Source organism: Meriones unguiculatus, chromosome 9 (assembly GCF_030254825.1).
Source record: "Meriones unguiculatus strain TT.TT164.6M chromosome 9, Bangor_MerUng_6.1, whole genome shotgun sequence".
NCBI classification, from domain to species: Eukaryota; Metazoa; Chordata; class Mammalia; order Rodentia; family Muridae; genus Meriones; species Meriones unguiculatus.
Genome location: NC_083357.1, coordinates 102,039,436 through 102,066,290, shown reverse-complemented (window position 1 = coordinate 102,066,290; position 26,855 = coordinate 102,039,436). Strand labels below are relative to the sequence as shown.

Below are 26,855 nucleotides of genomic sequence, written 5' to 3'. Positions count from 1 at the left end.
AAATTATTTAAAAGACAAATCTGCCTAGATTCACATAAAATGAAAATACTACATGAATAACACTATACCTGTTAAGAGTAATGAATCTGTGGCTAGTTTTCCATCAGTTTGACACAGGCCAGAGTCATCTGAGAGGAGGGCACCTCAACTTAGAAAATACCTACCAGATGAGGCTGTAGGCAAGCCTGTAGGACATTGTCTTAATTAATAATTCATGTTGAGAGGGAACAGGCCATCGTGGGTAGCCCATCCCTGGGCTGTTAAAAGGAATCACATTGAGCAAGCCATGGGGAGCAAGCTAGTAACAGCACCCCTCCCTGGCCTCTGCATCAGCTCCTGCCTCCAAGTTCCTACACTATTTGAGTTCCTGCTCTGACTTCTCTCAGTGATGGACTGTGATATGGAAATGTAAGCTGAAATAAGTTGCTTTTGTTCATAGTATTTTTCACAACAATAGAAACCCTAACTAAGACAGTGAGAGTCTAAGTCAGAAAACAGCAGACATGGCTAGGCTGGCCTGGTAATTTCTACTGATCATTGAAAGAAGAAATAATAGCCTTTCTCTGGAATTTCAGAAAACAGGAAGAGAAGGGATGCTTTCTGGTTTGGTCTATGAATCCAATATTACCCTAAGTGAAAAACCACCAAAAGCTTTCCAGAAAACAAACAAAAACCCAACTATTAATTAGTATTTTTCACTGAAGGCCATGCAATAATTTTCAATAAAATGGAATCCAGCTGTAAAAAGAAGTATATATCATGACTAAATGGGATTTGTCCTGGGAAAAGAAATCTGATTCAGTATTTGAAAACGAAGACAGAAAACAAGAAAAACAACAATGACTAATGATTATTATAAAAGAGTCTAACCTAGGTGTAGTTGGAGTGACAGAAGAGGAAGACAAGCAACAACATAAACAAACAAACCAACAAAAAACCCAAACCAAAACCTACCTTTAAATGACCTATTTATCATGATGCAGCAGACTCTTTCATCAGTCTAGAGATAATGCTCAAGACCACTTTGGAAACAGGTTGCTAAGGAACCATGAACCTTCAATGAAATCAACTTTTCCTCCTAGTTTCTATGAAAAGTAAGCATAAGCAAACACTTGTAATTAAGATATAGAAATCTTCCCAAAGCCATGCTTCCCAATGCTATGCTTTTAGCCCTAGCACTCCAGATGTAGTCTGAGGTCAGCCTAGGGAACTCCAGTTCAGACAGGGCTACATAGAGAGATCTTGTCTCTAAATAGATAAATTCATCACCCTAAAGCAAAGCATTTAAATCTAAAACAGTATAGAGCATTTCTTGATACAGTTAGTACACTAAGATCTCACCATATGTCTCATCATTAGTATTGCTCTATAATTTTAAAAGACTAGAGAAAACAGATGTTTCTGTAAATGTTTTGTAAGACGATGAGCTTTCCCTAGGTAACTACCTTGGCAAAAGCCCAAGAAAAGTAGCAATGGCTGTCCAAGGCCTGGAGGTAGGGAGAATACCCAAATAGCAAAACAGCTATCATTTGGGAGCTATCTTATTTACAGTGCAATTTTCTTTTGTCTTTTGAAATAATCTTCAATACACATTAAAGACCTCTTTGGTGATGCACAATCAATTAGAATCCATTAAAAAGGATATTGGAAAAGACCACAAATATTAAGTATTGCACGCCCTTTGTTTTTCGAGAACAGACATGTCAGTTTGTTCCACTTTATTATCAGGTCTGCATGAGCACCATCGTTCTGTTAAAAAATTTCCAGGTTTGGAATTTGCAGGAGAACAAAGTGACTATGCATGAAGCGTTGCAGACAATAGCTTCTTGGGAAAGTAAGTGATATTGCTGTAGAATAACCAACACATTAAGGTTTATAGGCTTAAGTAAAACACATTAAGCTTTGCTTATATCATTAAGGTATTGTGCACAAAATAATCTTTACTTAAAAGACTGGCTTTTGCAATTTTTTTGTTACAGGACTGTAGATTGAACTCATGACCTTGTACATTCCAGGAAAGCTTTCTACAAACTGAGTTATAGCCCAGCCCAGAGACTGACTTTAATAATGTGTTAAGGCTTTATTTATTCATATTTGAAAGAAAGTACAAATATGTTAATATTTTATTTTTGTTGTGCCGTTCTTGGCAGAAAACAACAATTCATAAGAAAGTTCTACTGTTTTCATCAATCCACTTTTATCATAAATATGAGTGAAACATTTTTCTAAGGCATAAATTAATCTTATACTTAATAAGGGACAATTATATGAGCACAAGCACACTAATGCCAACCAATATGAGCTTGTGATTTATGGTCTATCATTCTCTCCAATTAACCAAAAAGGCAGATAAAAGTACATGACTACACGATTATCCAGAAGCTGGGTAAGTCCTAGAAAATTGTATGTACATCTAGATACTGCAGTTTATAATTTAATCAGTATAAAATTGTTCTTGATAAATGAAGGGAAATCATGAGACTGTGAGGAAATTTTATAAATGGAATGTATAAAAATATACATGCCTCAAAACTAGTACCAGTCACACAAAGAAAGATACACTTGGCTAGATTAAAAAAGAAAAAAAAAAGTACAAGATGAAAAAAAACAACATCAAAAAATCCAGAAGAGTAGTAACAAAGTTGAAATTTATATCCATCATAAGACTAGATATCTATACCTTTAGAACAAAATGAAAGTGCTAAAAAATATAGTTTCCTTTTAAATAGTCAAAAATGTATCAGTTTGGACTGGGCTCCACAACTTTGCATTTGCATTAGTTGTGCTCTTCATTTGTTGCAAAGAAGTTTCCTTGATGATGGATGAGGACTACTCTTTTTTTTCCATTTTTATTTTAATTTTTATTAATTACACTTTATTCACTTTGTATACCCCCCATGATCCCCTCCTTCCTTCCCTCCCAATCCCACCCTCCCTTCCCTTTCTCCACGAATGCCCCTCTCCAAGTCAACTGATAGGGTAGGTCTTCCTCTCCTTCCTTCTGATTTTAGTCTATCAGGTCTCAGCAGGAGTAGCTGCACTGTCTTCCTCTGTGGCCTGGTAAGTTTGTTCCCCTCAGGTGATCAAAGAGCAGGCCAGTCAGTTCATGTCAGAGACAGTCCCTGTTCCCATTACTATGGAATCCACTTGGGCACTGAACTGCTACTGGCAACATCTGTGCAGGGATTCTAGTTTATCTCCATGAATGGTCCTTGATTGGAGTATCAGTCTCAGAAAAGACTCCTGTGGCCAGACTTTTTGGTTCTGTTGCTCTCCTTGTGGAGCTCTCCAGGTCTTATTATTTCCTGCCTCTTTCATGAAATTCCCTGCACTCTGCCCAAAGGTTGGCCATAAGTCTCAGCATCTGCTTTGATACCCTGCAGGGTAGAGCCTTTCAGAGGTCCTCTGTGTCACGCTCCCGACTTGTTCCCTCTTTTCTCCTTCTTCTGATGTCCATCCTCTTTGCCTTTCTGTATGGGGTTTGAGCATTTAGCTAGAGTCTTCCTCCTTGATTAGTTTCTTTAGGTGTACAGATTTTAGTAGGTTTATCTTATATTAGATGTTTAATAACCACTTATGAGTGAGTATATACCCTGTGTGTCTTTTTGCTTCTGGGATACCTCACTCAGGATGATCTTTTCCAGTTCCCACCATTTACCTGCAAATTTCATGATTTCCTTGCTTCCTCAAGATCCAGCTATATCACTCCTAGGCATATATCCAAAAAGATGTGCAAGTACACAATAAGGACATTTGCTCAACCATGTTTGTAGCAGCTTTATTTGTAATAGCCAGAAGCTGGAAACAACCCAGATGCCCCTCAACTGAGGAATGGATACAGAAATTGTGGTACATCTACACAATGGAATAATTACTCCGCAATAAATGAGGACTGCTCTTATCTTGGGTCTAAGGACAAGTATTTAGAATCTGGTTAGAGATAATGCTGGTTTAGTAAGGTGACAGTTGAAAATCTGTAACTTCACTAGCCCTAGGGAGTTGTCTGGGTTTTTTTTACCAGATGTGTTTTCCGTCATGTTGAGTGGGTCTAGAGTCCAATTAGAGCTGTTAGTTACAGGTGTGTGTCGCTCCTGCACCCTTATGGATGTCTTGCCATACCAGACATTCTTGTGGTTCATAAACATCAGAGCTGTGCAGGATTGTTGGTTGCATCCCTCCGCTGGAAGCTTGCATGGCAACTTTTAGTACCATAACAGCTAATACACACCAAAATGTGATAGAAAAGCTGGAAAAGCCAGAGGATCAGAAGTACAAGAAGTTTTCTGCAAATTTGTGTTTCCTAGAAATTCCAGAAGCCACACCTATGGCTGCCTAAACATGACCTGGACTAAGACAATACCAACACACATGGTAATATGGACAGGAGAAAGCTTGCAGAGCTTCAGCTCTACGCAAGGAAGTGTAGGCAACTAAGGGATGCTGAGAGCAGGAGAAATAGACATTCCCATGAAAAAGAACACCAGTTTTATCCAATGTCATAAGGTCAGCCCAGGAAACATACCTACAAGTAAAATACAGACCGAGTAGGTATTATTTAAACACACATTCACACACACATTATGTATATATATATCTACAGTGAAGGAAAAGAGGCCATGAATTTGAAAGAGCTGGGTGGGGTGGTGTATGTGGGAGAATTTGGAGGGAGGAAAGGGAAGGGAGAAATGATGTAGATATGTTATAATCTCAAAAATATCTTTTAGAAAGTCAAGGGATGAACAAGCAAGTCATGTTAGATGGTATGCAAATACATATGTGTGTGCATAAAACTGGATATCACTAGATTCAAGTGTAAATCAAATCACAAGAAGACACTTTCCACTCAGATCAGATTGGCAACAGCAATAATCATTATAGCAGCATCTCTAAGGATATGGGAAGCAGACGTTCTCATTAACTGCTTATGGTTCCTTAGGTCGAGGAAGGTAAGAGTGAAAGTGAAATAAACAAAGCAAAAAATAATGCCACTTTTCTGGAAGACAGCTCACAGACATCCCGTTAAATGATCACAGTCTTTGAGATAGTAATTCTGGTTTTCAGAACTATTCTTAAAGAGCCTCTTTTACAGGCCTGGTGAGACGGCTCAGTGGGCTAAGGAGCTTGCTGCCAAATCTGATGGTCTGATTTTGATACCTAAAATCTACACAATGGAAAGAGAAAAGATTCCTAAAAGTTTTCCCTCTGACCTCTACATATGTGCAGTGGCGTGTGTGCCCACATACAAACACGATAAGTATGTATGTGTAATAAGAATCTATTAAAATTTATTTTATGCGTATACACCCTTTTGCCTGCATGTTTGTATATGTGTGATATGTGTGCCTGGTGCTCAAGGTCAGAAAAGTTCTTTGGATCCCCTGGGACTGGAGTTACAGATAGTTTCAAGTCTCCATGTGAGTGCTGGGAATCAAACCCAGGTCCTTCAATAGAGCCATGAGTGCTCTTCAATACTAAACTAAGTCTCTGGTCCTAAAAACACTATTGTTTGTTTATTGCTTTTGAGACAGGGTTTCACTAAGTAGCTCTGGCTGTCCTGAAACTCAATATGTAGATCCGCAGGTCAGAATTTCCTCACTAGTTTTGCAATCTGAGCTTACACAGTTTTTTGTTTTTTTTTTTTTTTGATTAAAAAAAATTCTTTGAAAACTTAGAAGTAGAAATGATCCAAAATAGTGGGGGAATATAGGCAATACTCATAGAAAGGGTGCTAAAGCTCATTAGAAGACAGGGAAGTTCTTAGGAGCTGACAGTCAGTGGCCACTGTAAGAGCAAACCCTTGTTGGAGGAGCACTTTCATGGTATATGTATATATTAATTAGAGTTTCACAAAACTATCCATTTTTACCCCATCGACTTCACACTTGTTGAGCTCAGAGCTCTAGAGGCTCAGCATTTTAGCTTGGAGTTCCTGAAAATATTTAAGTAACTTATATTTAGATGATCTGAAGTACTGAATCCTTGTTCCTGAATGGCAAAAAAAAAAAAAAAAAAATCACTGGAACCAGTAACCAGATATAATTTACAAAATTGGAATTTGTCCAGACAAAATTATGATATAGAATATTCTGAGAAAATTGTATGGAAACCAGACTACATAGTGTTTCCCTTTCAGAGTACTTAAGGGAGCCGAGTACTATCTGAAGAAAGTGTGGCCACAATTTAGTAGATAGTTTTTGAGGACAAATGATGATATGATATAATCTGGCACTGTATGTAGTTACTGAAAAGGGAAAAATAATTCAGAGTATAATCTGTAAAATGTAATTCTTAAATTATGCAGTGAGCATTCCTATTTAAACAAGTGTAAACTAGTCAGAGAAAATAGACAATGGTGCAGCCACTTAAAAGTTGTAGGAAATAAACACATGTTCCAAAGTGCAGTAGAATTCTATTTGTTTCTTTTTCACTTACATTTATAGACTACAGAAAATTATTGAAACACATATACTCTATGTGTACTAGCTTAAATACATTTTGCAAAGCTTGGATAAAAAGAAATGATATACCTCTAATCTGCAGTTACTGGCACTATGACCAAAATTTTGGTCTAAAAGCAAAATTGGAATGGCCAAGTTGGAAGCAATTGGAGTATAAAATAAGGCTGTGTGTACATTAGAGAGCTGCATCATAAAATATTAAATTAAAAAAAACCTATCAATATGCTAGTTACGTTGTTCTGAGGAGCTACCTTACACTGAGTCTTATAGGACAGGAAGTAGCTTTAGTGATGATGTAGTCCACTTTAGTGCATTAAACAGTTCATTCGTATTTGTGACATGTAGTCTTGAATTAGGCCATCAACAAAGACCTTGTTAGTCTTTGATCTGTCAGTTTTCTTTTTGAATAACTTTGAAAATTTCTTCCTTGTTTAGAGCTGGAATATACAGTCATGACTTTGGAAGACAGGATGGTAAAGGGCCAAGAGTGTGGCACATTGAGGCAGATCTGTAATTTAGTGTAGTTATTTTATTCGAGTACTAACTTCTGTACTTGAGTAAGGCACATAAAATTTCTGAATGCATTTTGTCTTGTCTGAAATGGGGATGAATGAGCATAACAAGCATTGTTTTGAATTGACCTGATTAGTTTTCATTCTCCATTTGACACAAAGTAGAGTCACCTAGGAAATGGGAACCTCAGTTGAAGGATTGCCTCCACCTGATTGACCCTGGGCCATGTCTGTGTGAAATTGTTTTGATTAATAACTGATGTGGGAGGGGCTACCCTACCATGGGCATTGCTGTCTCTAGGGAGATGGGCTTGAGCTGTAGAAAGACAGCTGAGCATGAGCCGGTGAGCCAAGCTAAGAACTGAGCCAGTAAGTAGATGTCCTCAAACGTTCCTGCTTTCAGGTTCCTGTCTTGAGTTGCTGTACTGACTTCCATCAATGATGGGCTGTGAACTGAAAGGGTTAGCCAAGTAATCCCTTTTCTCCCCAGGTGATTTTGGTTAGGGTGTTTATCATAGCAACAAAGGTAAAATTATGACAAGATTGGAGTAGTTACTTGTGGGGGAAGAAAGTTAGGTTACTAATTTCTTTTACTAAATTCATGTTCCAATATTTTATCTTAAAATTTTTGTTGTATTTATTTTGTGTATATATGTTGTAAAAATGTGAGGGCTGATGCATACACGTGGAGAGTCTGTTTTCTGGCTGTCTCCTGCTTCAGTATTTTATTATTACTGTAAGTAATAATATTCAGTATTTATTATTACTGTAAGTATTATAAACTTACAGTAATAAAAGTATTTTTAAGAAGTCATCCACTTATTTTAAATTAAAAAAAAATGCTTTGAAACAAGATCTCCCACATTTAGAAGCAATGAAAGAAAAGGTTGATCTAGTGAATATGGATGAGTTTTCAAACATTTAATACAAAAATAAATGGACAAAACATTTGCATTTTATCAGTAAAAAAGATAATGACATAATGATACTTTCTAAAAGAATATTAAGAAATTTTTGATGGCCTCTTCTGCCTCCTCCTCTTTTATTCTTTTCTTTTTCACTTTGTCATAGGGAATAAACCTAGGTCTTCACAAATGCTAAGCACATCCTCTACCGCCTTGCTACATGCCCTGTCCCATGCTGATGGGTTTTCCCTAGAGGGGATCTGAGTTCAGATTGAAGGTGGAGACTGGCTGTGTTTGATCCTGCTTCACATGGTTTGGGTTGGTTCTGTTGTGTGCCATTAAAACAGCTACCTGATGTAATTTTTAAAATCTAATGAAGTATACAGCATTCCTTGTTGCAAGAGAGCTAAACCGTTTCCTTTATCTGTGTGCCAACTAACTGAAATATCTCAAGACATGTTTTATTTTAGGTGCAAATTTCTGGTTTTCTCGTCTCTGCTCTCCCATTAACAAATGCTGCTTGAATGAAATGTCAACACCTCAGTCTAAGAAACGGTCCAGGTCTGAATTTATTTCTTCAAATTTTGTGAGAAACAGAATTTTCCTTTAAAATGATCTGCTGTTAGAAAGCTAATAGGGAGAGTCTTAATTAAAGATATGTAATGTAGAAAGAGTTAGGAAAATATAAATACATAGGCACAGAGAGTAGCAGTAGCTGAAAAGTCTGGCATATGAATATAATGTGACCATCAAAGACAAATTTTCATGCCAAATAACTTTATTAAATTATCAAATGCAAATTAAAATTTTCAAAATAATACAAAAATAGGATTATAATAAATCTCAAACACATATAAAAATTGGTAGCATAAGCCATACTCCTGTGCCTCAGCTGCCACGTGGTTGATCTTGCTTTTTACGTTGCAATGCTTCTTTTGCTTCCTCTCATATTATTATTATTATTGTGACTTATTTTTTTATTTTTATTTATATGTGTGTGTGTAGATGTATACCACTTGTATGCTGGTACCCAAAGAGGCCAGAGGAGAGATGTTGGAGCCTTTGGAGTGGGAGATTTACATAGTTGTTAGATGCTGAATTTGATGGCTGGGAAGCAAACTCGGGTCCTCTGGAAGAGGAACACTCTTGATTTCTGAGCCAGTTCTCCTGGTGCTCCCCGCCATGTTGTTATTCATGCAGATCTATAACCACAATATACTTACATTTGTAAGTAATTCAGTATATCTCAATAGAAGATAAGGAGTAGAAAATATTGTACCCTAAATAAAAAATTAAGAAAATGTAATAATCGGTGTTTAGAAATATTTGTAGATGTTTTTCGGAAATAAAAGATTAAAAGAAAGAAAATGAAATTGATTCTCTGAGTGAAGAACCCAAATCGGGTCAAACAAAAAATTGATAATGAAGCTTGAAATCTATAGAATTAAGATGCCGAAGGCTGACTGGAAATTAAAAAAAAAAAAAACATGTAATATATATATATAATATATATTATATATCCAATCAACATGTTTTTAATGAATGTACATTGTGGGTTTTGAGGACCAAAGGTCAGCAGGCTATGTACCATGTTTCTGTTTATGCAGGGCCCTTAGGAACTGTGACTATTTGGTAAAATAGGAAGAGCTAAGGGATTGAAGCAAATAGGGGATGCAATGCCATTTTCATTTAAAAAGGATTACTCTGAGATTGCAGCTATGTTGAAAACTGGCTGCTGGGGCTGAGGATGCAGCTCAGTTGGTAGGATAGTTGCCTCAACTATGTAAAGCAGGCATGGCAACACACGCTTTTTAATCCCAGCACTCAGGAGAACGACACAAGAGAAAACAGAAAGATCACAAGTTCAAGGTCATGTTCAAATACACAGAGTGAGTTTGAGGCTAGTCTGCAGTATGAGATTCCCTTAAAGTAGAAACAAATAAACAAACAAACAGTTCCATCAAATACGTCACAGGAAATTGTAGCAACAATTGAAATGCCATCTCTCTTCACAGACAAGCCTCAGAAAAACGTCTGTTGGGAGGCAATGAAGCTGAGAAATGCTCATCACCTGACAGCAGGACGAAAGTCAGTTCTATCATACACAAAGAAAGACACAGAGAATGTCGTCTGCGCACACATTACCACTCCAGAGAGAGTTCAACAAGCAAAGTTTTTCTCAATGTACTTGTGTTAGGCTGAATTATCTCCATACTTGTCTTAACTCTCCATTTAACTTGAGATGTTCTTTCTAAAGCAAAGCTGTAGTTTGGAAAGTTGCCAACCATTCGGACAGTAAAATAGACATTTCAAGTCGTCCCTAGTGCTTGGGTTATCTGGGGAGTGGGCAGGCCAGGCTGGAATGTTGCCAGCAAAGCTCGGTCAGTCTCCTATGCACCTGCAATTGGTGAGTTCCATCACTCCGTTTAACTGCTTCCTTCTGCGCACTGCTTCCTAGGAAGATCATTTTTTTTTCTTTCAGCTGCTGAGAACCTGTGGAACATGAGGTGTAATGCGGTTACTCATAGCCCAGGAAACTTCTTCTGAGCGACGTGAGATATGAGAGAGGATACAAATGTAATATAAACAGTGATTTGTTAAAACAAATTTGAAAATAATAACGTTGCTACATGCAAAAATCAAACATAAATATAACCAGATGTAGGAAAACCAGTCAGTATTTGAGACAATAGAATTCTGCTCCATTGAGAAGGGGGAGGGGGAACCACATTCTCAGGGAATAAACATTACAGCAGGAAATTCTTCTCCAAATCTCAAGTTTATAGAAATGTATCTATTCCACAGGAACTCATAAAAATAAGTTAGCAATTCTCAGTAAATGTAGCTTAATCATTGCACTTTAACTGAAAAGAAAAAAGGTTTTTTATTTGTTTTGTTTTTTTAGCAGTTTTTTTTTCTTTTTATAAATTTATTTTTATTTTTTAAATTTACTTTGCATCCCAAGGGTGCCCCCTCCCTTCTCTCCTCTTAGTCCCCTCTTTCTCCCTTCTCCTCTTCCTTTCATCCCAGGAAAGGAGAGCTCCGGCTCCCCCCTACCCCCATCAACCTTCCCCAGTACATCAAGTCACATCAGGACTAAGTGTATCTTTCCCTGAGGCCAGGCAAGGCAGCCCTGCCAGGGGGAAGTGATCCAAAAGCATGCAATACAGTCCATGTTAGAAACAACCCCTCCCTCCCCCGCCTCATTTGCTAGGTGACCCATATGAAGACCAAGCAGCCCATAGACTACATGCGTGCAGGAGGCGTAGGTCCAGATCATGCATGCTTCTTAGTTGATGTCTCAGTCTCTGAAAGCCCCCATGGGACTGGGTTAGTTGTCTCTGTTGGTCTTCTTGTGAGGTTCCTGTCCCCTCCAGGTCCTTCCATCTTTACCCCAACACCTCCACAGTACCTCCGGAGCTCTACTCCATGCTTGTCTGCAAGTCCCAGCATCTGTCTCCATCTATCCACTGCTGGCTGGAGCCTCCCAGACAGTCATGTTAGGCTCCTGTCTGCCAGCACAGCAGAGCATCATCGTGAGTGTCAGGGGCTGGCTCTCTACTGTGGGGTGGGTCTCAGGTGGGCCAATCACTGGTTGGACGTTCCCTCAATCTTTGTTCCCCTGTTATTTCTGCACTTCTTGTAGGCAGGGTAATTTTTCGACCACAGGTTCAGTAGTCCTACCTGGCTAGGAGGTGGTCACTTCAGTTTTCATACCTTCCTCAGTTAGGGGTCACAGCTAGAATCACACCCATGTCTTCCCAGGAGCCTACCCTGTCACAGGCCTCCAGCTTGACAAAGAGATGTCCCTCCTCGGTTTCCCTTTTTGTTTCCAGACCTCTCACCTCTCCCCACCCTTTCTCCCCACATCTGATCCCCATCCTTGTTCAGAGGGCTAATATCTAAAATATACGAAGAACTTAAGAAATTAAACGTCAATAAATCAAGTAATCCAGTTAAAAATGGGGTACATTTTTAAACTAAACAAAGAATTCACAATAGAGGAATCTCGAATAGCCAAGAAGCACTTAAAAGAAATGGCTCAATGTCCTTAGCCATCAGAGAAATGCAAATCAAAACAACTCTAAGATTCCATCTTAACGCTAGTCAGAATGGCTAAGATAAAAACCTCAAGTGACAACACTTGCTGATGAGGATGTGGAGAAAGGGGAGCCCTCCCCCATTGCTGAGAGTGGGAGGAAAAACTTGCGCTACCTCTCTGGAAAACAATCTGGCGCTTTCTCAGGAAATTGAGAATAGTTCTTCCTCAAGACTCAGCTATGCCACTCCTGGGCATATACCCAAAAGATACTCTACCATACAACAAGGACATTTGCTCAACTGTGTTCATAGTGGCTTCATTCATAATAGCCAAAATCTGGAAACAATCTAGATGTTACTCAATCAAAGAATGGATACGAAAATTGTAGTACATTTACACAATGGAATACTACTCAGCTATTAAAAACAAAGAATTCATCAAATTTTCAGTCAAATGGATAGAACTAGAAAAGATCACACTAAGTGAGGTAACTCAGATCCAGAAAAACATAGACGGAATCTTGCAGTCCTCCAGCTAAGCTTCTTCAGCCCCGGGGATCACAGGCAGGCGTGTGCCTCCCTGCCAGTTCCAACTTCGGAATCTAGATTTTTCTTCTTCAGTGTATTAAGTGTACCTACTATTCCTGGTAACTCATTTGGAGAGGGAACCTAATTAAAAAATTAACTTCAAATGCCAAGAGCCCTTTTTGTTGTATGAAGTTCTTAAATAACAGGAGGATTAAAAAATGAGATCAAATATAGACCAAACATCATTTAACAGATAAAGTCAATTTTATGTTACTAAAGATGAATGAACTAAGTGATTTAAATTCTCTTACAAGAAAGGCCTTTGAACAATGTATGTACAGCTGCTACTGCTCTATAAAAAGTCTCCTTCTTCAGTGAAAGAAAACTTTATTATCCTGGAGACGGTGGGTTTTTTTCTTCCCTTAATAAGCTTCTTATTTCTTTCTTACAATACACATCAACATGGCCCTTTCTGTGAGCTAACACACACAAAGAGTTATAAAAAGCAGATGTTATGGTTTTAAATTCAAATCATATTGTTAGAAGAGGCATCTTTGGACTCTGTTTTTACTTCTTCATTCTCCCTCCACCCCTTTTCTAGTTTCTTTTCCTTTATTATTCACAGATCTGTTTTTCATAGATTTTCTTTCTTTTGGAAGACTGTCATGTTCCAATGTTAAACTACTTACTCTTTTTAATGGAAATGTTGTTTTTCGGTGATTATGAAGGACATTGCTCTTGACGTTTTTGAGTCCTAATTTCCTCCCTCACTCTTTCTTGTAGCCTTTATTCTGTCATTGTTCATAGTTTTCCTCAAATGCCATTTTATGGTTTGCTTTCCTATTAAGAGTGCCAGAATTATAATACCTGTAATTTATATGATGTTTTACAGCTTTATAAAGCACTTCCACTTCTTTGGTTTATTTATTACATTTTGTTTCTTCTGAATGTATTTGTCAACTTCTTTTCATGTGAAAATCAGCAGCGAATGAGGCATATATTGTTGTAGACTGTTACCGGAAATGCTTTTCTTCTATTTTCACAACCATATTAATCCTGAAGTTTGAATCCCTTCTGAAATATATTAATGCAGCAGTTGCAAGCTGCAGAGGGCAAACTGTTTCTATAGCTTTTCTTCTTAAAATTGGATTTAATCATGACATGTTTTTGATTTGGATTTCCCATGGAGTAATTGTTAAAGGTATTACCAGTCACCAAACTAAGATGTTGGCTGCTTTAAAAGCTATTTCTGGCTCTACATGTGTGAGACTCACATTCTAGATCTACTTTAAACTGGGTACTGAAATTATAAATTACCATCAACCATTTCTGTGTCAGCAGGATCATTACCTTCTTAGTGGTTAAGTTAAAGACCTTTGTTGTCAGGGAAAATATATAATTTCTTTACAATTTTTTAAATTTGTAATGTAGTTTACTATTAGTCTAACTCTCATTGAGCTGTCCATAGTAATGGCTATGGATTATGATATTTCAGAGGGCTCTTTTTTAAAAAACTGCATTTATTCACATATGTAATCACTGTGTGTTTGTGTGTGTGTGTACACCTCTCTTTGAGATCCTAAACTTTACCGGAATTTGAAAATAATATTTTCATAGCTAAATTTATTGTGGTGAAGTCCCTTTTTAAACACTGGAAAGATTCTTAGTAAGCTGACCTTTGTAGAGTACTTTAAAAAAAATCAAAACAACATTTTTTTCTCAACTTTTTTGTTTTCCCTTTTAATAATTTCCTTAGGTAGATGTTCTGTCTGTTGAAAATTATCACTTAATTAATTAACTTCAAATGTCTGTTATTCCACAGCTTCCTAGAGTCAGGAAGTTGGAAACATCTCGTTGGTTAGTTCTGGCTTATGGTCTCTAAAGAGGTTACAGTCAAGATATCATAAGGGTCATAGTTATGTCAAGATTTAATGGAGATAGAGGATCTGCTTGCAAATCCAGGGGTCTAGTTAGTTACTAATGCTCTACATTTTCTCATTGTCTGTTGTATGTACAGTTATTTGCCATGTGTATCTCACATTGGCTGGTAGCACTGATGTCTGTATGACTATAGATATGTATATATGGGGTGGGGAATACATCAGAGAAAGGGTAGGAGGGGAGTGAGGGAAGAAAAAAAAGGAGGGAGAGAGATAGGAAGTAGTTGTAGGTGAGTGTGGGGGAGGATGACAATGATGAGGAGGAAGAAACAGACAAAAAGAAATCCAAAGCATAAGCATGCCTTTTCATGGCCTAATCCCAAAGTGACAAGCCATTACTTCTGAGGTACGTCACTGATCTGTGAATAGACCACCATGGTACAATGTGGGAGGAGACCAAATAAGGACACAGACATCAAAAGAAAAAGATCATTAAAAGCCACTTAAGAGTCTGGGTTTTACAAATGACAATCAGGGAGTACAAGGATAAGTAAACTGTAAATCTGGGAAGCAACTGATTGCTGTCTATCATGCATATAATTCAGTGATTTGAATTTGCAATAAATTACCTGCTATGCCATAAGGTCATGTTCTTCAAAGTATGTTTTCTATAATCACCAATTCCACCACTGTAACAACAAATTAAATCAGAGGTTTTTTGTTAGTAAATTCCCCAAATTGCTTTTTTTAATTCATGACTCTCTCTCTCTCTCTTCTTTTAGATGGGCTCTCACTCTATACTTCTTGTTGGCCTGGAACTCACGTTGTAGATCAGGCTGGCTTAGAATTCAAGAAGGATCTACTTCCAGCCTTTGCTTCCCGACTCTAGTTTTTGAACTAAAGAAAATGCAGTGGAGTGTACGGGACCCGTTCCCATCAGTCATACATCTAGTGGTTGCAATGCTCTCTACATGGGCACTTGGAGGCAGAGTCTTGCTCTGTAGTCCAGACTAGCCTAAAATCCACAACCTTCCTACCTTGGCGTCCTGACTGTTTCCTGCCTGATTCTTGATCACACTCTTTTCCTTAGTGTTGTCATATACAGCCAAACCAGAAATCATTAGACAAAAAAGGTGACTGCAGAGCCTTTTATCTTGTAAGTATGGAGTCCGAGAAAGTCAGTGGAAAGAGCAATGTGAATAGTGTTTTACCATGAGCTCCAATATATGAACATTTTAAATTACAAAGCATAAGTGGAGACATTTATGGCAAGTGACAGGAAAATAATTTTATAAATTCTTTAGTGAAGCTACTTCCTAACTTAAAATTGAGAACTTAAAGTAATCAAACTGTGTGGTTTGCTTTGTCATGTTTCTTTTAAGTTTTTTGTTGCTGTTTTGTTTTTTTTGTTTGTTTGTTTGTTTGATTGTTTGTTTTTTAGCCAGTTTTTTTTTTTTTTTTTTTTTCTGTGTAGCCCTGGCTGTTTTAAACTCATTCTGTAGACCCGGCTGGCCTGGGACTCAGAGACCCCTTTGCCTTTGCCTGTGCCTCCTGAGGACTGTGATTAAAGGCATGAGCCACTACCCCCCCAACATGTTATGCTGTTCCTTTGATACAAGCTTTCGCTCTGCTGCCATTGGGTGGTCTGGAACTTGCTGTGTGGCCTCAACCTTGTGCCTGTGATCCTAGCGCTGGGATCACAGGTGTATTTCCTGATAATGAGTGTTTAAAATGCTGTAGCATCATCCACTGATTTTTGGAACTGGCAAGTAATTTCAATTTGAGCTCACACAATTTTGCTTCTCATGAATTTTTAAATATATATTGACATGTCACACATGTGTAAATATATATTATATATGTACACACATATGCACACACATTATTTTACTAACATGTTTCAATATGCCTTCATTCATAAGTCAAGAATATATATACCAGAGGCATATTAATTATAAGGCAAATAAGTAATTAAAACATCAAAAATATTAAAACTTACAACCCAATTAAAATAACATAGAAAAAATAAGTTCATAGCTTTCTACCATAAAGGACAAATACTTGCCTTCTTCCATCCAGATTAAAAACATTTCCAGAGATTGATATCATGACTTAAAAATTTCCACATGCATGTTGAATATTCTGTGAAGAATGTTGGTGTATTAGAATGTATGGGAAATTGGAAGGTTACACGTATAAAGTCAACTACTTTTCAATTACCTTTAGCCCCTTAGTAGCATCCATTATCCAGGTTTATATTCATGCTAACATCCTTGAATCTGTTGGAAAAATTATTTAGAAAGTATTAAAAGATCAACAGTTTACACCAACAGATATCCAAGAATGTTATCAGATAGTATCTGAGTCCGGCAGATCAGATTTTGTAACTTTATACCATATTTTAAAAAGTTTTTTAATTTACACATTTTGTTTATTGAATAATTATATAATCTTCAAGAAGTTGTTTCCTAGCTGGAACGTGGTATTCAAATATGCCTTCTCCATCTACGTTAATTGAAGGCTTTGCTGGATATAGTAGTCTTGGTTGGCATCTGTGATCTCTAAGCTTTTGCATGACATCTGCCCAGGCCCTCCTGGCTTTCATAGTCTCTGTTGAAAAGTCTTGTATGATTCTGATAGGTTTGCTTTTATATATTCCTTGGCCTTTTTTCCCTTGCTGCTTTTAATATTTTTTTCTTTTTTCTGTAGTGTTTTGACTATGATGTGACGTGAGGAGTTTCTTTTCTGGTCTAGTCTATTTGGTGTTCTATAGGCCTCTTGTATGTGTATGGGTATCTCTTTCTTTAGGTTGGGGAAATTTTCTTCTGATTTTCTCGAAAATATTTTCTAAGCCTTGGAGCCTGGAATCTCTCAACGGTTTCAAATCCTCGGATCCTGTGGTCCACACATGGCGATTCCTAATCTGAAAGTCTTTCTGCTTAGTTGTAGCCCTTGCTTCCCAGCGTTCATTCATTTACCAGATGGGTGTAAAGTATACATACTGTACTGAGCACAGGGCTAGATGACAAGAGATGAGCTAAAACTTTCTCTACACGACTAGAAAATCACAGGGGAGCTCAGACCTCCTAAAGGGCTTTAGAACTTTTCTGTGGAAGGTGTTCTTGAAGAGCTGAGAGTTGAAATTTATGTTAAATTGCTACAAAATTGTACAAATGAGGACGGAGTGTTGTAGTGTTGACCAGAAAAGCGTATCTGATCTTACGTACAGGCAGACAATAAATGTACCAGCATCTTCCCAGAATGAGTAATTAGTTGCCTGTGGTTTTCATGGATCTTGGTCTAAGAGTAGACGCACAGTCATTCCTAAGACTGCTTCTATAGGAAATTGATTTAGATAGCAGTTTCTACAGCCAGGTCCAAAGTTAACAATATTTATATCACTACCTTTGAGCATGACTGCAGGTGCTGTAAACTTTGACCAACTGCTTCCCTCAACTAAGTAAACATAACGTAAGAATGTAAGCATAGAATTCAATATAACCTTATATACGTTTTCATGGTATGTCTTTTTGTTTCCTTTCCTGATGCTACAATAAAATACCTTGACAAAAGCAAATCTAAGGGAACAGATGGTTTATCCGGGCTTGCAGTTCGAGTTCGAGTTCATCATGGTGAGAAAGTCAAGGCAGGAAGATCTTGAAGCTCCCCAGCACATCCACACACAGGATCAGAGCAAAGACTGCTTCCTAGTGCTCAGCTCCCTCGGTCTGTTTGTACAGTCAAGGGTACCCTGAAGAGAAAACAGTCTTGCTCATAGTGAAGATGGATCTTTGTACATCAGTTAATATGAACAAGACAATGCTCCATAAGCATAGCCAGAGGCCAGTCTTGCAGGTAATTCTATATCCAGTTATGTTGACAATTAACACTGATCATTACACCATGAAATATAGTTATTGATACATCTAATAAAGTTTTGTTAAGTACTGTATTACAGTGGCCAAGAGAATGAGCCTTTGGATAATGGAGGTCTGAGTGGATTCTCCACTTTAGCTTACTGTTTCGGTGAAGAATTTATGTCTCATTCCTATTGAGACTCGGTCTATTCATGCGTAAAATGGAGCAGTAATGCACACTTAGAAGACTACTGAGGTGAGGTAGCTATCAACAGCGGACAGTATTATTATTGCCAGTGCATGGTGCCTAGCAGCAGCAATAGCATTGTTACTATTATTTACTAGGATTAAAGGTAGGTTTGAGTTATAGTAATCGTTTTGTAATTCAATGTTGTAAATGCTATTAGGGTTTCAATGTCTTAATATAAATGTCTAGAAGTACATTTGTAATTATCATCATTCAGGACTGCCTGACTACTGTGTGCCCTTTGGAGAATGTTGTAATATATTCTAATTCAATAATTAGAGGTATTGAAGAACCACAGGTTGTGCATAAAAGACCAGGAAATGACTAAATAGCCTTGATTTGGGTAACTTGTATTTATGGTTATGTTACTATATGTAATTAGAAACTACTTAGTGGAACCTAGAGTGGTGGGAATGGACGAGGGGAGAGAGAGTGGACGCTTAGGAAACATTCATTGTCAGTCTTGCTAAAGATCTTGGCTTTTATCCTCTGGGTAAAAGACAATGAAAGTTTTAAGCAAGGGTGTGGCTTGCTTCTTTCAGTGTCTGCTTGGAGGAACAGGTGGAAGATGACCTCAGTGAATCGGCCAAGCCAGGTAAGGATGCTTTAATATGCCAGTGAGAATCCTGAGAAACTGAACTGGGTGGTGACTACAAAGCAATAAAATGCTAAAACTCAGAAATGGTGATGACCGGGATCACTGTGGACCGAAATAAATCTTCAGGAAATAAAATTAGCAGATGTTTTTGATGAATTGCATGGAGGAAAGGCATCATTTGGGAAAACAGATCATCCAGAAGAAATGACAGCATTAAGAGAGAGAGAAAGAGGGAGTGGAAAGCATATCTGGCTAAAAAAAAATTCAAAGGTAAAATGGAAAATAGACTTGGTGACTAAGTAGATGGGTGGAAGTGAAAATACCCAAGGATCACTCCACAAAGAAGAAAAATAAATTAGAATACATGACAGCATTCTTTTTTCTTTTTGAGACAAGGTCTCACTATGTAGCCCTGGATGACCTGGAACTCATATACAGACCAGGCTGGCCTCAAACTCAATAGATCCACCTGAATTTGTATTCTGAGTGCCAAGATCAAAAGAGCATATTACCATGCCTGCCTAAAGATGACATTTTGAGCAACAGAATATACAAGAAATGTATTGGAGAGGAAATTTAATATTTTATGTTTCTAACTTGTAGCCTTTCAAGTGTTTGTGGTAATTGACATATGATATGTGTCTCTCCTGAAGATTACACAGTATGAAACAGCTGATTTCAGGAGTGGATGAGATCTCTTGAGACATGTGGGTCCAGAGAAAGAGTAAAAAGTGTGATCCTTGCCCTTTCTTGGAGCTTGGTCTGTAGTAATGGCTGACCTTGAACTCAAAGTGATGGTCTTCCCTCAGCGTTCTGAATGTGGGGGTTATAGGCAGGACCCACTATCCCTGGCTTATGGTCAATGAATCTGTTTATCAGGAAACATTTTTCCAATAGGTCTTGCATTTATCCATGTCAGCTTTCTCATTAGAGCTTTTTATCTCTAAGGCCCTTCTGACAACTCTCTTGGCTCCCAGTTTCCTTCTCTGGCACTGCCCAAAATTCATGATTCTGACAAAAATCTAACCTGCAACCAATTGATTTGGAGATTAAAAACTTGCTGTGTACCTCACTGCTTATTGTATAACCTGAAAGGAAATGGAACCCATCCCAAATTATACCTTTCTGTCTGCCCATGTTCTTGCCAAGCCTGCTGCCATGTCCTGCACACACAATGCATTTCCCCGCCCTATGTCATGGCTCAAGCTCTTGGCACATTAGACTGTTTTATTCCTCCTTACCTTGTTTGCACAGTAAGCTGCTACCTAGCTTTTGAGTGCCACTCAAATGCCATTCTGTGTTTTGGAATTTTCCCTAACTCCCGAATTCTCACCCCATTCCCAATTCAGCAGTATATGTGTGTGTGTGTGTGTGTGTGTGTGTGTTGTGTGTACACATATGCTTTTATTTTTACATTTGTTCACAAATGATTTGAATAAGGCAGTTATGTATTCAGGAAAATTCTTCACATGAATATAGATGGAAAAAGTCACTGAATTAGACACTTGACTCTGAGGAGAGAAATTTAAACCCCTGTCCAGTTATTAGATGCCCATGCAGAAATGTTAATCCTATCAAGTCTTGCAGTTGTGAAAGGAAAGAGAAGTAACCAGACCAGAGTGGAAAGAAATATCTTTATTATTGAGTGAAATTGAACCAAGTAAAATTAATTTATGTGAGCTTATGGAATTATGTTATAGTTTTTATCCACAGTTATATCATCTTTCATCCTGAAGATGAGCCACTGTACCTACATGAATTTGAAATGTAATTGAGAATAAAATGGTACTGCATTTTATAGTGTTATTTACCATTTCCTGAAATCAATATTCCTTAGAAAAGTACCAGAAACTGATTGTTGTAATACAGTGCATAAACATAAACCTTGTAGGTATTAAATATACCTTAGCATGTGCATACACATATAACTTTATAGAAAAATGAACAAAAGTTCAAAAACACAAGCAGTTTCTGCAGAGTAACTTTCATTACTTTCTCTGGTTATACATCATTTATATTTATTAGAAGAAAATTAGAAATTTCAAATGTGTCTAAAGGTGATGAGATCTATATCCAAAGAATGTAGCCTAGGGGCAGGATGCTGCCTGATATGTATGAGGCTCTGGGTTCAATTGCCAGAACTTAAAAAAAATTAAGATAATAAGAAAAGACACCAAACTATACCATCTAGAGTAATTAATTTCCTTTACTGGGAAATCTTTGTGTATTTGTTTTAAATGGTGAGACTTAGATAGTATATGTTAACTTTTGCATTTTCTGTTATAATAAGTATGTTGAATCAGGAAACATTCTTTGTAAATTCTAATGGCTCTGCAATCTTTAATTGCACTATCACTTCAAGTCATGTTTAATCCTTGCCTTACTCTGAACATTTGTTTTGTTTCTATTTGTTTCTATTGAGATTGCTTCCTGTCTTTGTTCCTTGCACAAGACACTGTGGAGTCATATTCTAGGCCTCTGTTTAGAACATTCCAAAGGATCCACTCAGCAACAATGACCTTTTAATAATGAAAATAAGAGGACTCTTTCCAACTTCAGAAAAATGACAATTTTAAAATTAAGTGCATTTGGGTGCAAATTCTGTCCTTCACATTTAGAAGCAAGATTTCAGTTTTCCATGATTTATTTTTTTAACCTCTGAAATGAGACTTGTGTTTACAGATGTAACACACACAGGATTGCTGAAGAATCAGGTGAACTGTGCATTTAAAAAGCTTCAAATAATAGCCATCAGGAGTAGAGTCTTATTATTGTTGGATGGTACCATTAGTGCTAGAACCAGGGCTTTGGGCATATGGTCTGTATGGCCTACTTTTAGAAAACTATTTTTTTTTAAATTTTGGTATATATGTAGGGGTGTATATTTCTGTTTGTATTATAGACACATTGTTGTGTGGATGTGTGTACCTGTGTTTGTTCATGTGGAGGTCAGTGTTCGATCTTTCCCTCTTTTGCTCTTCACCTTATTAAGTAATTTATAAATTTAGTTACATCTTTGTTTTTGAGATAAGGTCTCCCACTGAACCCGAAGGTCACCTGCTCTGCTAAGCATGGTGGCCAATGAGCTCAGGTATTTCCTTGTCCTTACCCTCCTGTCCTCTCAGTAATGGGGTTAAGGGTGCTCCACAGTGCTGGGCTTTTGTGGAAGCAGGTGATGGCGATCTGAGCTCGGGTCCTAATGCTTTTGCAGCAGTCACTTTACCACATAAGTCATCTCTAACATCCCTATTTAAAACCCCTGGGACAGTTGGTTTCTTTTGAAAGTATCTCTTTTCTTGCTTTCCAGAATATTTTTCTCTAAGTCCTCTTGTGCCACTTTCAATTGCTTTTCAGGCTCTTTCTCTTGATATTCTCCACAGCTTTTCTGTAATGGTTTCTTAGCTTTGTCTGACTGTCCACATATGCCTCAATCTCTCCTGGTCTTTCTCATGGCTGCCCAGTTGACCTTTTTCCAAACCCTGTGTAAGCTCATCCCCCTTTGCTTTCCCTTGAATGTTTGAATTCATCTATGGAGGTGGATTCCTCTTCTCTGCACAATTTGACTATTTAATCTTTGCATTAAGAAGTTAACTTCCAACTATCCAGTTAAGCCATGAGTACTTATTTATGATTTAAACCTCTTCTCTTCATTTCATATTTATCTATTTGCTATCATCCCCAACTATTTGTTATCTTCTCAGTTTCCAAAGACATCTAAACTCTACATGCTCAAAACCAGTGTTTTGATATTCTTCTCAAACCTGTTCTTTCCTCACTTTTAACTCCTTCTTTTCCCATTATTATCCATTCTGTTACCAAAATATTGACTTTTTTCTGCTTCCCAAATTGCTTGAATCTATATAAATCTTCATCACCCATTTATCTAGTTTAAAATACCAACATAATCTCACTTCAAACTTTAGTAACCCACCTATTTTGTCCATTTTCAAAACAACCTTTCTACACCATTGATCCACTATGAATTTTAGAAGTACTCTTATATTTATTTAGCGTTCTTGTGTGCATCTGCATGAATTTTTGTGAGCTGCATACGTGCAGGAGTCCATGGAGGTCAGAAGGGGACACGGGATCCACTGAAACTGGAATTACAGGCTGCTGTGAACTGTCTGATGTGTGAGCTAGGAACCCCACTGGGGCTTCTGGAAAAGCACCAGGCAATCTGTAGTTCTGAGCCATCTCCCCAGCCTGTCTTTCCATAAATACTGAAGAGCAAGTATTGTCTGAGTCCCTTGATAAAAGTCATACTTCTCATCAACTATCCCTATTTACAATTTCTTTCTCTTTCCTTGTTTTCTGTCCATTCCAGTTCCAGGAGGTGGTTAGCAGCTCCTGAATGTTGCTGCCCTTATCCTGGTAATTGGTATGATACTGAAACCATCAAATTTATACACCATTTCTGTCCTTTGTGACCTTGGTAGACCCTAACAGTCCTTCCAGCCTTCCTAAGAGAACCTCATCTCTCTAGGTACTGACTCTTCTGTATCCACATGTGTGACTCAGGGAAAGGTGGCTGGTGTAATGTAACTAGTATCTGGTTCCCACTATTATAGACACTTTCTTCTTGCATATTAGAAACCATTACTAGAATTTAGGCTGAGGACAGTCAGGACAAAATATGTTTCTGCTGACCATTATATAGCATGTGATGGCTACAAAGCTTAAGTTGTCCCAGTCAGGTCATTTCACAGTTAAAGAAGTATTTTCCTCTCTTCTTTTCTGCAAGACCTGAACAAAGAAGTTGCTTGTCTCAGCTGCGACTTGTGTCTGTTTTGCAAACATGAGAGGAACCAGCCTGAAGACAAATGTAACCTAGAAAAGAGGACAAGGAACACTGAAAGACAAAGATCACATCATTCCAGATTTCTGTCCCATCAAACAAGGTGTTGCTGATGCGTGAAACTATTTTGTAGGATTCCGCTTTCCTGCTGGGTATCATTTCCCAACCGTTTTGATTTTTGTGATAGCTAACATGACTGTGCGACAGCCATGTTACAGACAACATGTAACAAAGAATAAATGAGGCACCAGTATTGTCTTCACTGTACACAAGAAGAGGCGAAGCCTTTAAAGGTTCATTAATTAGTAGTGGCTGAATAGTGGTGAAAGCTCCAGTTGTCAGCCAAACGTGGATTTCCCTGGCTCTAGCCCCCAGCCTTCAGCATCCGCAGGGCTGAGTTTGACTGAGTCAGCTTTTAGACAGCTATGTGTGACTTCCTCACTAACTGAGGCATTGTCAGAGTCCTACTGCCGTTGCTTTGACTCTTCCATCTCTTTGTCCTCTCTCCTTTATCTCTTTCTTCCAGTTTTGGTGCTGGAGTTGTACCCAGAGCTTACTCATGCTATGCACGGTCTAGCCACTAAGCTAAACCCTCATTCCACTTCATTTTTAAAAGTATTTATTTTATTTGCGTGCGTGCACGTGCCGTGTGTGTGTGTGTGTGTGTGTGTGTGTGTGTGTGTGTCTGTGTGTCTGTGTCTGTGTCTTTGTGCAAGTCCCCATGGAGGCCAGAAGAGTGTGTAAGGTTCCCCAGAACTAGGGTTACAGGCAACTGTAGGCCGATAGATGTGGGTATTAAGAACTCAGCTCAGATCCTCTGATAGAGAAATAAATGCTTTTAACCACTGATCCATCTCTCCAGTCCCCTCCATATTAAAGTAGCAGTTATAAGTGTAAAAGTAACTTTTATTCACCTGATATAATTGTCATCTCAGAAGTTTACTGCCGCTATCTGCTAACTAGGGCTAGTCCTGGAAGCTACTAACCTCTGTACCATTTAAGCTAGGCCTAGAATGTTTCCAACCTCTGACACTGCTGAATCAGCTCACCCTTTCTAGCTCTTTCTGAACCCTGGCTGGCTGGTTCAGCTCAGCTGTCCTGGCTCAATACTCTTTCAAAAATGATTGATTCAATACAGCTTCCCTCAGCTTCTTACTTTTTGCTCTGCTTGGCCTGAAGCAATCTGCTCTAATCTTCTGGCCCCTTCTCATTCTCTGGCTTATCTGTCTTCACCTGTATCTAGCTTGTTTTCTCTTCAACCTGTCTCTGTACAAATGTTCTGGTAAAACTGCCCTCCACCTGTGATGCTCCCTTAAGTCCTCTTTTCCTCTCTTTTTTAGTGAGAATTGGACGCATCCTATCCTGACTGATCTTTCTCTGATTTGTCACTTTGCCTGCCTCTCAATTAGATGCCAATGTCAAACATGGGTGTTTCCTTCTACACACTAACTTTATCTTCATTGTTTGAAACTAAAGATGTGTACTAAGGATGTGTCTGTATTCCAGCTAGATTAAAATCTCTACATATAACGTGTCCTTTCAATACCCAATAGTATGTTGAATTATGAACTTCAGTGTTGGAGAGTAACATTAAACACATGGATAGTCAGAAAAAGACAGTGTTTGAAGATGAGATTCCTGTTCCCTGGGGAATGAAGATGTTAACATACATAAGACACAACAAGTTTCTTGGGAAAGCATTTGGAAGTAATATTAAAAGATCTAGGGTCAAAGACCAGGGATCTGACTTGTAGATGACTTACTGTAAGGAACATATCAGTGTCACTTAAGCAATTCTTTTTTGAGACAGTAGTCTGCTATGTGACTCAAGCTGAACTTACACTTGGGTTTCTTATATCCTCAAGTTCTGCCTCAGCTCCCCAAGTTCTGGGAGCTTGTATAGGCTTGTACGATGGCTTACAAGTACAGGCCACCATACCCAGCTCCAGTGTTATATTTTCAAAAAAGATCTTAAACAAAGTTCATGAGTCTAAACTTAAATCAGGGCACAAATTGAAACTGTCAGTATGACGCTCAAGTCTCCTATCTGGTCTTCCCTGACTTCGTGACTCCATTTAACGGCAACACCTCTCAGGTGAGCCAGAGTGAACATCCAGAATTATACTTTTTAATGTTCAGTTTAGGACTTTGATATGCCAGTCGGTCTACAACCACATTTCATGTTTGTTCGTCAATGCAACTCTCTTGATTTTTGAGAAAGGGTTTTTGTTTTGTTTTGTTTTTAACTGTTAAAATAAGAAAATTATTGTCCATGGCTGTCTCTCAAGGGCTGCTCTGTGATGACACAATCAGATGATTTCACGTCAAGTAGCTGTTTGACTGAAGAAATTTCAGAGCCACATCTAGTGGCCCAAACGTGATGGTGTGAATGGTTATTAGCACTTTCTAAAACAGGACAGAAATTAAGGGCTCGGGAGGTGGGAATGGAAGCACTCTTCAGTGCGCTTCCCGTGTCTCGGAAATCAGTGCACACCCAGGCAGGCCGCCCTGAGCGCATTCCCTTCCTTTTACACTCCCACGTAGCTTTCCCTCTAAGTGCCAAATGAAGCAGGTGTTGGGAAATGCGGTGTGCACCCGTCATTTTGACATTCCTCTGCAAATTAATCAGGCTTTGATAGTACAGGTCGGCTCTGCCATGCAGGGGAGCCTGCAGCTTTGGGATTCTGACAGGACAGGAGTTCAAGAGGAACGTATTGCTTTGAACTCACTCATTAGCTGTGCAAAATAAACACCATCCACCTTGAAAAAAAAGCATCAGCAGGAGAAAAAAAGAGAACATTCTAAACCCCTCCACCGATACTCTAAAGGCCTCGATGTGGCTGCTAAATTAGGACAGGAAAAATAAAGCCTGCTTGTGAAAAGAGAAAAGGGGGAAGAGCCACCTCACAACAAACACACAAAAATTACAGTCACCAAGACCTAATTATATTTTCATGATTACAAACACATTGAGAGTTAGAGAGTTCAGGGATGCACCCTGAAGCTGCTGTAGAATGTTTCCTGGCTAATT

General features: G+C 38.2%; 1 long non-coding RNA gene across 1 annotated transcript in view; it reads left to right on the top strand.

Annotated features, from left to right (window-relative positions):
- Nucleotides 1–26,855, top strand: part of LOC132656654 (uncharacterized) — a 55,065-nt gene that overhangs the window by 15,530 nt on the left and 12,680 nt on the right. The window contains exons 2-3 of the long non-coding RNA XR_009594374.1: nucleotides 17,898–18,179; nucleotides 18,971–19,023. This is a non-coding gene — a long non-coding RNA (uncharacterized LOC132656654). The remainder of the gene's footprint in view (nucleotides 1–17,897; nucleotides 18,180–18,970; nucleotides 19,024–26,855) is intronic.